Here is a 10,991-nt window from a genome sequence, read left to right on the forward strand (position 1 = left end):
GGGGACCTTCACTCAGTTCAGTAGGACTTCCGTGTAGAGTCTGAGTGAGATGCTGGGATCCAAGGGTGGATTTGGAAGAGATGAGACCACAGTACATGAGGACCGATGATGAGGAACCTAAAGAAGCTTTGTTCCAAAGGCAGTGGCAAACGACTGAAAAACAGACTGACAACCAAGAAATTGTCAACCCTCATTGAGCACTATTTTTAGGGACCTACTGTCATCCAAGTACTGTGTTTGGGGCTGGGCAAATACTGCCCATACCTGCCCATACTGATGGGCAAGTTAGACACAGAACTCAGTTTCTCAGGAAAGAAAGACAAACCCATCATTCTGGTGCAAGATGATGTGTCTGGCAACTGGGAAAGTATGAGGTGCCATGGGGACACGTGGGTGGGACCCTCAGCCTAGTCTGAGGGTGGGAAGGGGGTCTAAGAAGGCCTCTTGGAGTAGTGAAGCCATCTGAAGGATGGGGAGGTATAACCATGCCAAGAAGAGCAGAGGAAGAAGCATGCATAAAGCCTCAAGAGAGAAGACGGATTTGGAGCATCAAAAGAACTTTCGGTGTTCCTGGAGTAGAAAAAAACAAAGAATTGCAAGATGAGACCAGAGAAAAAGCCACTGTTAACAAGTTTGACCTTGAAGGACGAACTAGGAAAGTGCGACCTGACACTCAGATCTCCATTTTAGAAACAGCACTTCAGTTTTGGGGGCATGAGTGACAACTGTTCAGCAGACATCCATGCCCTACCTATTGTAGGTGCTATTGTAGAGAAGACGGACACAGGCTGATGACTGTGCCACAGGATGAGTAATGGGCATCTGAATTGTGCTATGGAGACCGCCTCTGCCAGAGTGAGTCAGGGAAGCCTCACAGAGGAGAGGACTTTCTGCTAAGCCATAAGGGTGTGTAGGAGTGCGACCGGGCAAGCGAGACAGAACAGCGGCCCTAAAGATGTGGTGTAGAAAGAGCATGGCCTGTCTGGACACTAGAGAGAACTCTAGAATCACTTGGGTCACATTGTGGAGGTGCCCAGATAGGAGATTTGAGAAGGTCTGTAGACACATCTCATTGTATCTTTGAGATTAGACATTTCAACTTGAGCCTATAGCTTGAGGGGGAATCCCAGACTCCTTTGAGAAGCTGAAGCTCTCTTCAGAAAAATGCTCATGTGTGCAAAATGTGCATGTCAGTTCAGGGATTCAGAAATTGGCAGTTAAAATCCCTCTGCTACAAGCAGTGGGGAGCCGGGTGATCAGATCTGCACTGGAGAATGATCTTGGGGTGCGGCTGGGGAGAGACTGGAGGCAAAAAGATCAGTTAGAAGGTTCTCGGTAGACACTGGGTCTGAAGCTGTGAAGGCCCAGGCCATGATGGCATCACCGGGGAGAAAGAATCAGGCCCAAAGGGAAAGGCATCAGGAATGGGGATATGCCAGGATGTCGTGACCAACTAGATGGTGGACAGGAGTCAGAAATGAGTGACAGGAAAATAATGGTGCCACCGTCCCCAGTATCCACTCTTCCCTTTCTCCTTAGTAATAAATCCTCAACTTGGAGCTGGACATGTCGTCACCCAGAATACACTAATCTCCCAGCCTCCCTTGCAGCTTGATGTGGTCACGTATCTAAGTTCTGGCTACTGAGAGGTGAGCAAAGTGATGTGTACACACATTTACAGGGAAGGGAAATGCATTTCCCCCTTCCCAACGGCAGGACGGTAGTAGTAATTCATCTGGATCCATAAAGATGAGGCCAATGCCCTAGGGGTCATAGAACAGCAAGTCATGGGACGCCTGGGTGGCTCAGTTGGTTAAGCCGCTGCCTTCGGCTCAGGGTCTTGATCCCAGGGTCCTGGGATCGAGTCCCACGTGGGGCTCCTTGCTCGGCAGGGAGCCTGCTTCTCTCACTGTCTCTGCCTGCCTCTCTGCCTGCTTGTGTGTACTCTCTCTCTCTCTCTCTCTCTCTCTCTCTGGCAAGTAAATAAAATCTTAAAAAAAAAAAAAAGAATAGCAAGTCATAAAGAGCTCAGACCCCCAACACTGAAAAGCCATCAGATCTGCTTGGACTATTTATTCCCCCTTTATTTGTGATCATGAAATAATCCTTTTACTCGTTTAAGCCACTGTACATTTGGGTCTCTGTTGCAGTAGGAACTGGACAGATGCACTCAGTATCCCATGATAGGTTCAAAGGTCTAATGCTATGGGTAGTGGATTTCAAGGGGGAAGAACTGGGAAGGCTTTTGGAAGGAGCATCCTTTCAATGGCTAGATATAATGTATATTATACACAGTACAGGCCCCTGTTCCATACCGACAGTGAAATCATCCAACCCACACATCCTTGCAGAAGGTGAGGTCTTGGGGGACGGTAGCAGTTTCCTGAACACAAACTCTGTATCACAAGGTGGCTAGTCCTTAAGCAAGACAGTGCTTATGAACTGGCCTGGAATGGACATAAAGGCAGGACTAGTGAATTTTCTAAGAAATCTGAATAAAGAAACATGCAGTTTCAGGCAAGAGCAGTGGGTTATGGTTAGAGAGTGAGAGAGAGAAGCCATGAGGTAGAATGAGACATAAGGAGAAACAATCTGCATGCACAGAAGTCAAGACAGGTTGAAAGTATGAGCCACCAAGAGCTATGGGCTGAGGAAAGATGGAGAATGAAGAAAAGGGTAAGCCTATCGGATACATACCTACAGCCTGCCTGCCAGGCCCTCCTTTTTTAGGACCATCCCCTTCCCCATGCCATCGGGCATCCACAGAACTGTAGCAGGATCTACTGAATTCCTACAAGAAAAACTGACTCCTGGCCACCGAAGGATGGACACGGGATACTACCTGGGCTAATCAGGACTTTGAGGAATTTTGGAGCTAGGATTTGGGAGACTCAGTCTCTTGGGTGTCTGGGTTATAACTTGTAGATCTCAGAAGCTACTAGTGCCCAGATTCAGCCCAGTGGATTGAAGAGCAGAAGGGACTCTTCAGCTAGAAAGACTGAAGTAGACTTCCTGGCTTCACCAGAGCAACTGCTGCCCCTTCCCAAAGACCCCAGTAGATACCTACACTTCAACGCCATGACGACCCTACTGGTTTTCTCGACCCCATCTCCTCTCCAGCCTCTGTAGCATGGTGTCTGAGCTCTCTTGGGTGTCGAATCCCAGCTGGACCACTTGGCCACTCAGGCTCTTAATCTGTAAACTAGGGCATTACTGTTCCTCCTCCGTTCTTGTAAGTGGTTATTAGATAAAGTATCTGCACAGCGCTTGGCCCCTATGGCAGAACTCAGTATAGGGTAGAGTACATCCCCTCCCCCTGGCCACTTGATCCTTTTCTCCTAGACCTGGCCTCATAAAAATGGCAGCTTGCCTTCACAAATTACTTAGAACCACCCAGGCATCAGTCTGAGGAGTGTTACATGAATCATTTATTCTTCAAAATAATCCTATGTAGGTATTAATATTATTCCTTTTGTTCATTCCTTTAGTTCATGTGAACTAAAGCACAGAGAGGTTAAATAACTCATCCAGGAGTGCCTGCGTGGCTCAGTCGTTTGACTGTCTGACTCGATTTCAGCTCATGTCATGATCTCAGGGTCCTGGCATCGAGCCCTATGTCGGGCTCCCTGCTTAGCAGAGAGTCTGCCGGAGATTTCTCTCTTTTTCCCTCTGCCCCTTCCCCTGCTAACACTCATCCTCCCTCTCTCTCTCTCTCTCTCTCTCTCTCTCAAATAAATAAATAAATAAATCCTTAAAAAGAAATACTTCATGGGGCGCCTGGGTGGCTCAGTGGGTTAAGCCTCTGCTTTCAGCTCAGGTCACGGTCCCAGGGTCTTGGGATCAAGCCCCTCATCGGGCTCTCTGCTCAGCAGGGAGCCTGTTTCCCCCTCTCTCTCTGCCTGCCTCTCTGCCTGCTTGTGATCTCTCTCCCTGTCAAATAAATAAATAAAATCTTAAAAAAACAAACAAACCAACAAACCACTCCATCCAAGGCTGTACAGCTAGTAAACAGGAGATCTGGGATTTCAAGCCAGGAGTTCTGGCTCTGGAGCTCTTTTTGCTTCCTTGCCAGTGACCCAGGCTGCGGAGAGGTGCCCAGCGGCAGGAGGTGGACACTGCAGAGGAAACAAAGCTGCTTCAGGGAGCCAGTGTTTAGTCAGTGGCTGACCTACAGGTCTTCCTGGGTCGCCCAGGACAGAGGAGAAAAACGGGCAGAGTATCTGGGACTAGAACAGCTCGGTCGGGGGGCCGGCCTCCCGTGTACTCGGCATTCCCCGAGAAGAAAGCAGCCGTCTGCCCAGGGTGCAGAGGGACTGAAACCCACACTGACTGAACTGTCCAGTAGGTAATTCCTTACAGTTCCAGATCTACTCCTTCACCTGCCCTCATCCTGGAGAGAGATGGGTCTGGACTAGAGGGAGCCTGGCCAGTGTCCGAGGGGGGTCCCACCTGCTCTCCTCTACCCCAGCTCCACTTCCTATACCCCATCCTGCTTCCATGTTCAGTGAAGGCCTGGTAGCAACTTGGGGCCTTTGCTTTGAAACATACAGAACCATTCCACTGTTCAGCGGAGGACAGGAGAGACTTCTCCAATCTTTCGTTGCCTTAGAAGTGAGGAAATTTCCATTCTTCTCCAGAAAGGAAAACTACAGGTAGAAACTACACCCTCTCTTCCACTATCCCAGTAGTTAGATCCAGAGCAGGACTGGGACAAAGCTCAGACTCTGTCTCTGTTCTGGCCGCCTGTAGAGAGGGCTCACACTCTTGTCTCCCACCATTTACTGGCTCAGAGAGACGAGCCTGGCTCCAGCGGGGACTAAAGTTTGGAACACCAATTCTCATGTGTGTGTGTTGGCGGGGCAGGGGGTTGGTTTCCCCACATCCAAGCAATTCTTGGACACCCAGCTGGTGTCCTCCCATTTAGTTCAACTCTGACACCATGTCCCCAAAGAGAGCATCAGATTCTACAGGTAAGGGCTCAGTCCTCCAAGACTGCCCCCTCCCCACTTCACATGCCAGTCACAAACCCAAGTTGTCACCTGTGCTTCCTACGCACTCACTATAGACTAGAGGTTCCAATGGCCCCCTCCTTGGGTGCAATGAATTTGCTAGGGCAGCTCTCAGAACTTGGAGAAACATCTTACTTATTGTATTGTTACCAGAGACCAAGGCACAAGAGCCCCTGGCTCCAGAGGCCCCAAAGGACAGAGTCTGGCCACAATCCAAAGGCGAAGAGACAAGTGGTGGTGCAACAGGAAAGGAGTTTATTTCAGTGAGGCCAGCAGTGGAAAGAGAGTGGACTAATGTCCCAAGAACCGTCTTCAAGGTGCTGAGAATACTTCTAAGTTTATATAGGAAAAACGTGGAACAAAGATTGGTGGGTACATGCACCGAAGCAGCAAAGGTCAGGCTGATCACTGGCATGATGTCAATCACAGAGGGTCTTGCTGGCATCAAAGCTGTCATTATTGCTTGGGGAGTAGTTTTGGTGCCCATCACAGGATGTTTTGCCTGTTGGGTCCCTTGCTGGAGTGAACAGATAAACTGGAGGGAAAAACAAAGTGATGAAGAAGAACAGGTTGAAGGCAAATGGAGGCAGTCAGGGCAATGACCGGGTGGGTCCTCCTTCAAATCCCCACTGTCAAGTCACCATTCCGTTTCAATGGAAGGAGAAGGGAGGATGGTCATTTCTTCTGCAAACCACTTCCTGCTGACTGGGGATGACGCAGAAATATTAGAATGACAGACTTCGACAGGTAAGAGAACTTTTTTTCTTGAGTTCCTCCTGAGATGGACAGCAAAGAGATACTTAAGATGTCTTATGGGGAGGACGGGGTCACTGAATGACAGGCATTAAGTAGGGCACGCCATGTAATGAGCATGGGGTGTTATATACAACTAATGAATCACTGAACTCTATCTCTGAAACTAATAATACATGTTAATTAACTGAATTTAAATTAAAAAAAAAAAAAGATCTCCTCTGGGAGTTATCCACTCAAACGGTTTTGAGTCCTGCCAAGAGTCATTGTCTGGAGTTGCCTTCCTAATGGCAGATGTGATGAGTCCACAGTTGGACACCTGCACGTTTTGGAAGAGCAGGAGTAGTTAGAAGCGTATCGTAAGGACCTGTCCATTTTTCAGTTAACTCGACTTCTGGTCCTTGGTTCTTCCAAGCCTTTAAGACCCAGTCTCCTGGCTGGAAAGTGTGCAGTGGCTCCTCAGGAAATGGTTTAGTCTTAGAAAAGGGAAACTCATGGACAGATGTCAAAATTAGACTTAGTTGCTATACATATTATTTAATTCAATTTCCATGTTCTAAGTAGGGGCAAATACCCCCTTCTCAAGTCTGAATGAGTTTCCATACATAATTTCTTAAGGGCTTCAACAGACCCCTGCTTCTAGGGGCCAACCTTCCACAAAGGAGGGCAACGGAAGTGCCGTTTCCCCAGTAAGGCCAGTCTCTTGGCACGTTTTAGCCAGGGGTTTCTTTAAAGGATGGTTCATCTTTTGTTTTACCATTGATGGGAGACGGGGGAGTGGTTCCTAACACAAATTGTTTAAGAAGCACTGTTTGTTGTACCTAATGTCATCGCACACATCACAATGCATTTTATCTCTTTAAATCTCTCTTCCCAATTAAGCTATGGACTAAGGGCAAGCAGGGAGACTTTGTATTTCTTCAGCTTTTAATTTTCCTTGCCTAGCTTCTGACTTGACAACGAGTAGACAATAATAAGTTGAATTAATGTGCAGGCCCAGGCTGGATCACCTGGGACCTGGGACCATATATGTTGAACATTAAGACCAAGGACAAATCCCCCTTGTCCAAAGTCAGAATGAGTTCTAGAACTTGGAGACTGAGATGAGAGATGAGATTGTTACATGCTGCCTTCCCCAAAGTACCACCAGAACAACAGGTTGGTAAGACACGGCTGAGTTCTTCTCTCGGTAAGACTCAGTCTTCCGAGCATCGGAAAGAGGGGAGAGCAAAGTAGGGAATCCTAGGAGGTTCTGGAGTCTGGGTGAAGGCAGTTCAGCAGTTTTCTAGTCAAGGATTTGATTAGGATTTGGTTAAGGATCACAATATAATAGCTCAAGTTTGGTGTCCACAGCAAGGAGATCAAAAGGTCTTCGGAATTAAATTTTTCATTTGGTGTTTTCTGCTATTTCAAGTTATTTCAACTTTTATCTTCTGGGTCAGTTTCCTGAAATAGTCAACTTCCATTGCTGAAGATGGAACAGGAGAGTCGTGTGAATGCCGAGAGTGGCTGTGTGCGTGGAGATGGTGTCAGCTCTCAGGAGTCGGGAGGCCCAACTGAGGGGGGGAGAGAGCTGGCGAGGTTTCAGTGCTGATGGGCCCAGACACCTGTAAGTTTCTCCTCAAGACGCTATCAAATAATCCTGCAACAGGAAACTCCCGTCCCTCCTAACACAATAACGCCATCTGCTCAGCTGACATTGATTTTTAGTCAGTGGTCTTATGGGAAGCTATTTGGTCTTTCTCCTCCACTTCCCCTCTTCCTCTGACACTGGTTTAGCCTTAACTCAATTATTAGGCTAGAAAAAGTGCTTAAAATCTTTTCACCCAGAGCCTACCATGGTTTGTATGAGCATTTCCAGGGGGCTACTCACATAGGACCGCACCCGTGACCTTCTCGACGCCCCTACCGGTCTGGGGGCAGTCGGGAAGTAAGAGGCCCGCCCTGCAGCTTCCGAAGTGATTACTCTGTAGCAGACACAAGGCAAAATGAGCCAGCCCAGCGGGGGTGAATGCTGATGCATATTAGAAAGGTCAAGCAATGCGGGGAGCATCCAGCTTCTGCTTGGGAGACATGGCCGCATCTGGCCCGGACAAGAAGACCTAATCTAATTTCTAGACAGGAAGAACATAACTCCCTGGGATGGAACAGGCCTGATTTGCCTAGAAACGCAAGGGCAGTGGGAGGTGGGGGATGGCTAACATTTACTGAGGACCTGTAGAGCATTTTTTTAAACACAGCATTTCATGCAAAAGCTTAGCATATCCAGAATCTTTGCAAACTGATAATATTTTCACTACCTGAGGTGGAGAAAGACCAAAACAGAGGCAGTCTCTTCTGTTTAAAGGAAATTTGTAGCAAACTTTCTGAAATGAAGGAAGCATTCCCTGTTTTTGTTTTATTTTGATCCAGCTGACCGCTCCTTGACAGTCCATCATCCAAAAGAAGGTAACAGTCGGTATTTTCCACCAGATGCGTGCTACCCAATGAGGCGAGGTGAGATCTGACTTCCTGGTCTCAGCCACATCAACATCCTCTCACCTCATTTGTTAATTGTGATTAAAAGAAAAAGATGTGAAAGAGCGAAGAGCCCATTCTTTCTGGAACCTACATCCCATCAAGTGCTGCTCTGTAACACTCACTCATTCATTTAGAATTGGGAATGAGGGGCTACTTAAAAAAAAAAAAATTTATTTGGGGCACCTGGCTGGCTTAGCGAGTAGAGTATGCAACTCTTGACCTCAGGGTTGAGAGTTCAAATCTCACATTGGGCAGAGTTTACTTTAAAAAAAAATATGTAGACTTGGGATGCTGGGTGGCGCAGTTGGTTAAGCATCTGCCTTCAGCTCAGGTCATGACCAAGAGTCCTAGGATCAAGCCCCTCCCCCCAATCCACATCTGGCTCCCTGCTCAGTGGGAAGTCTGTTTCTCCCTTACGGGCTCCCCCTGCCTCTCTCTCTATCTCCGACAAATATATAAATAAAATCTTTAAAAAATTAAACATATAAGGATTATGTAAAAAAGTCTCTTTTAAAAACAACATAGAGGGGCACCTGGGTGGCGCAGTGGTTAAAGCCTCTGCCTTCAGCTTGGGTCATGATCCCAGGGTCCTGGGACCTGAGCTGCTCTCTGCTCAGCGGGGAGCCTGCTTCCTCCTCTCTCTCTGCCTGCCTCTCTGCCTACTTGTGATCTCTCTGTCAAATAAATAAATAAAATCTTAAAAAAAAAAAAAAGAAAAGACAAAAAATAAAAACAACGTAGACTTGGGAATGAGGGACGTATTCTGTTATTCCTCCACACACTACAGATTTGGTTTCTGGCTTCTAGGATTTTTTTTGTTTATTTTTGTTTTTGTTTAAAGTGGAAAGTTGAGGGGCGCCTGGGTGGCTCAGTCGTTAAGCATCTGCCTTCGGCTCAGGTCATGATCCCAGAGTCCTGGGATTGAGCCCCACATGGGGCTCTCTGCTCAGCGGGGAGCCTGCTTCCCCCTCTTTCTGCCTGCCTCTGCCTACTTGTGATATCTGTCTGTCAAATAGATAAATAAAATCTTTAAAGAAAAAAAAATAAATATAAATAAATAAATAAAATGGAAAGTTGATTTGCTCAGTACACCAAATAGGAAGTAAGCACTGTCATGACAAATACACAGAAGTATGCAAACCAACATAAAACAGTAATTTAGTTTAAATGAAAGACAACCTTTTTAAATGTTATGACAACATATTCCCCAGAATCTTTTCTTCAGCTAATTTAACTATACATTTAATAAAATGAAGGATAAAGGATTAAGTGGAAGTTAGCTTGTGTGTTTTAAAAATAAAACTCCAACTCTATCAATCCATGACAGTTAAACACTATAATTTCCCAAATAAAGGCAAAACAAGAGGAAGGAGTTAGTGACCTTTTCTGCTTAACAGTCCAGCGGAAAATGGTTACTACAAATACAGCAGGCAAACCGTTAATCCTGACTGATCTAGAACATAGTACTGTACTGAATTTCAGTCTCAAATTGTGCTAAATGCTTATCATTAGTATGGCCCATTTTGGTCCATGATATGGTTAAATGCCAAGACAGATCCCCATTTGTTACAGAAATACATGGATTACTGATGCTTTTTTGGTTTTGTTTTTAAATATGTATATACTTTTATAAGCTGGGTCTAAAAAAATAAAAAATAAAAGCTGGGTCTATTTCCACACAGAAAGGCAGCTTTTTCTCAGGAGGAATTTACAGGAAGTAGTTTGCACCAGGTAATATGAGGCTGTCTACCACAAGGTGCTGGGTCAAATGAGGGAAGGAATATTTTAAAGTGTCATCTAATTCCATGATAGCACCCTGGTTCCCACAACACTAACAGTAAGTAACTGGGTGCACCTTCCAAAATGGTAACCACTGGGTGCCTGGGTGGCTCAGTCATTAAGCATCTGTCTTTGGCTCAGGTCATGATCCCAGAGTCCTGGGATCGAGACCCATATCAGGCTCCCTGCTCAGCGGGAAGCCTGCTTCTCCCTCTCCCACTCCCCCTGCTTATGTTCCCTCTCTTGCTGTCTCTCTTTCTGTCCAATAAATAAAATCTTTAAAAAAAAAAAAAGGTAACCACATTCTGATCATGACACCAACTGTATTTTTCCATGACAAGCTGGTGAGCTCAAGAAACCAGTGTGAGACCATGGACATGGTCAAATGTTTCAGAAATGTCTTGTCCAAATGTATAGCCAGTACTAGGTGGTGAACTATCCCACCAGCCACGATCACCTGCATCTGCCCACTACAGATCACACACTGGGCCCTCCTGTGGAACTTCTTGTAAATGATTCCAGGTGCCTATATTATCCTTAGGAAGGGAGAGAGGCCACCATGAAGGTCAAGTATCTGTCCATCTACTAGTGCCATAAATGGAGGATAATCAAATAGATCTGTAAAATATTTCCACACTTTGGCATTTCCATGCTTTCACAGACATTCATCATAAAAGTCATACACTTGGGTAACTCATCGGCTCTCATGGTTTCCTCCCAATATTGTAATGTATTCTAGGTAACAACCTTTAAGAGCACAAGGAAAGTCACAGTCTCCACTTAGGATAGCTTATGTCTACACAGTCCCCCACAGATAGATAGTTTGTACCTGGTGATTTTCCACCAATTCTAAAGAGTTCCATAAGATCATGGAATTGACCATGCACATCTCCACGCAGGGGAACAAGACAATGAACCTCTTGCACTTCT

At 46.2% G+C, this 10,991-nt stretch overlaps 1 pseudogene across 1 annotated transcript; it reads right to left on the minus strand.

Annotated features, from left to right (window-relative positions):
* Positions 1-7,171: 7,171 nt before the first annotated feature.
* On the minus strand, positions 7,172-10,924 carry LOC308341691 (serine/threonine-protein phosphatase 2A catalytic subunit beta isoform-like; annotated as a pseudogene). Its single transcript has 3 exons — positions 10,361-10,924; positions 7,636-7,729; positions 7,172-7,230 (listed from the first exon to the last, which is right to left on the minus strand). The product of its transcript is annotated as a serine/threonine-protein phosphatase 2A catalytic subunit beta isoform-like (transcript).
* Positions 10,925-10,991: the final 67 nt, after the last annotated feature.

Source organism: Martes martes (assembly GCF_963455335.1).
Source record: "Martes martes genome assembly, chromosome: 4".
NCBI classification, from domain to species: Eukaryota; Metazoa; Chordata; class Mammalia; order Carnivora; family Mustelidae; genus Martes; species Martes martes.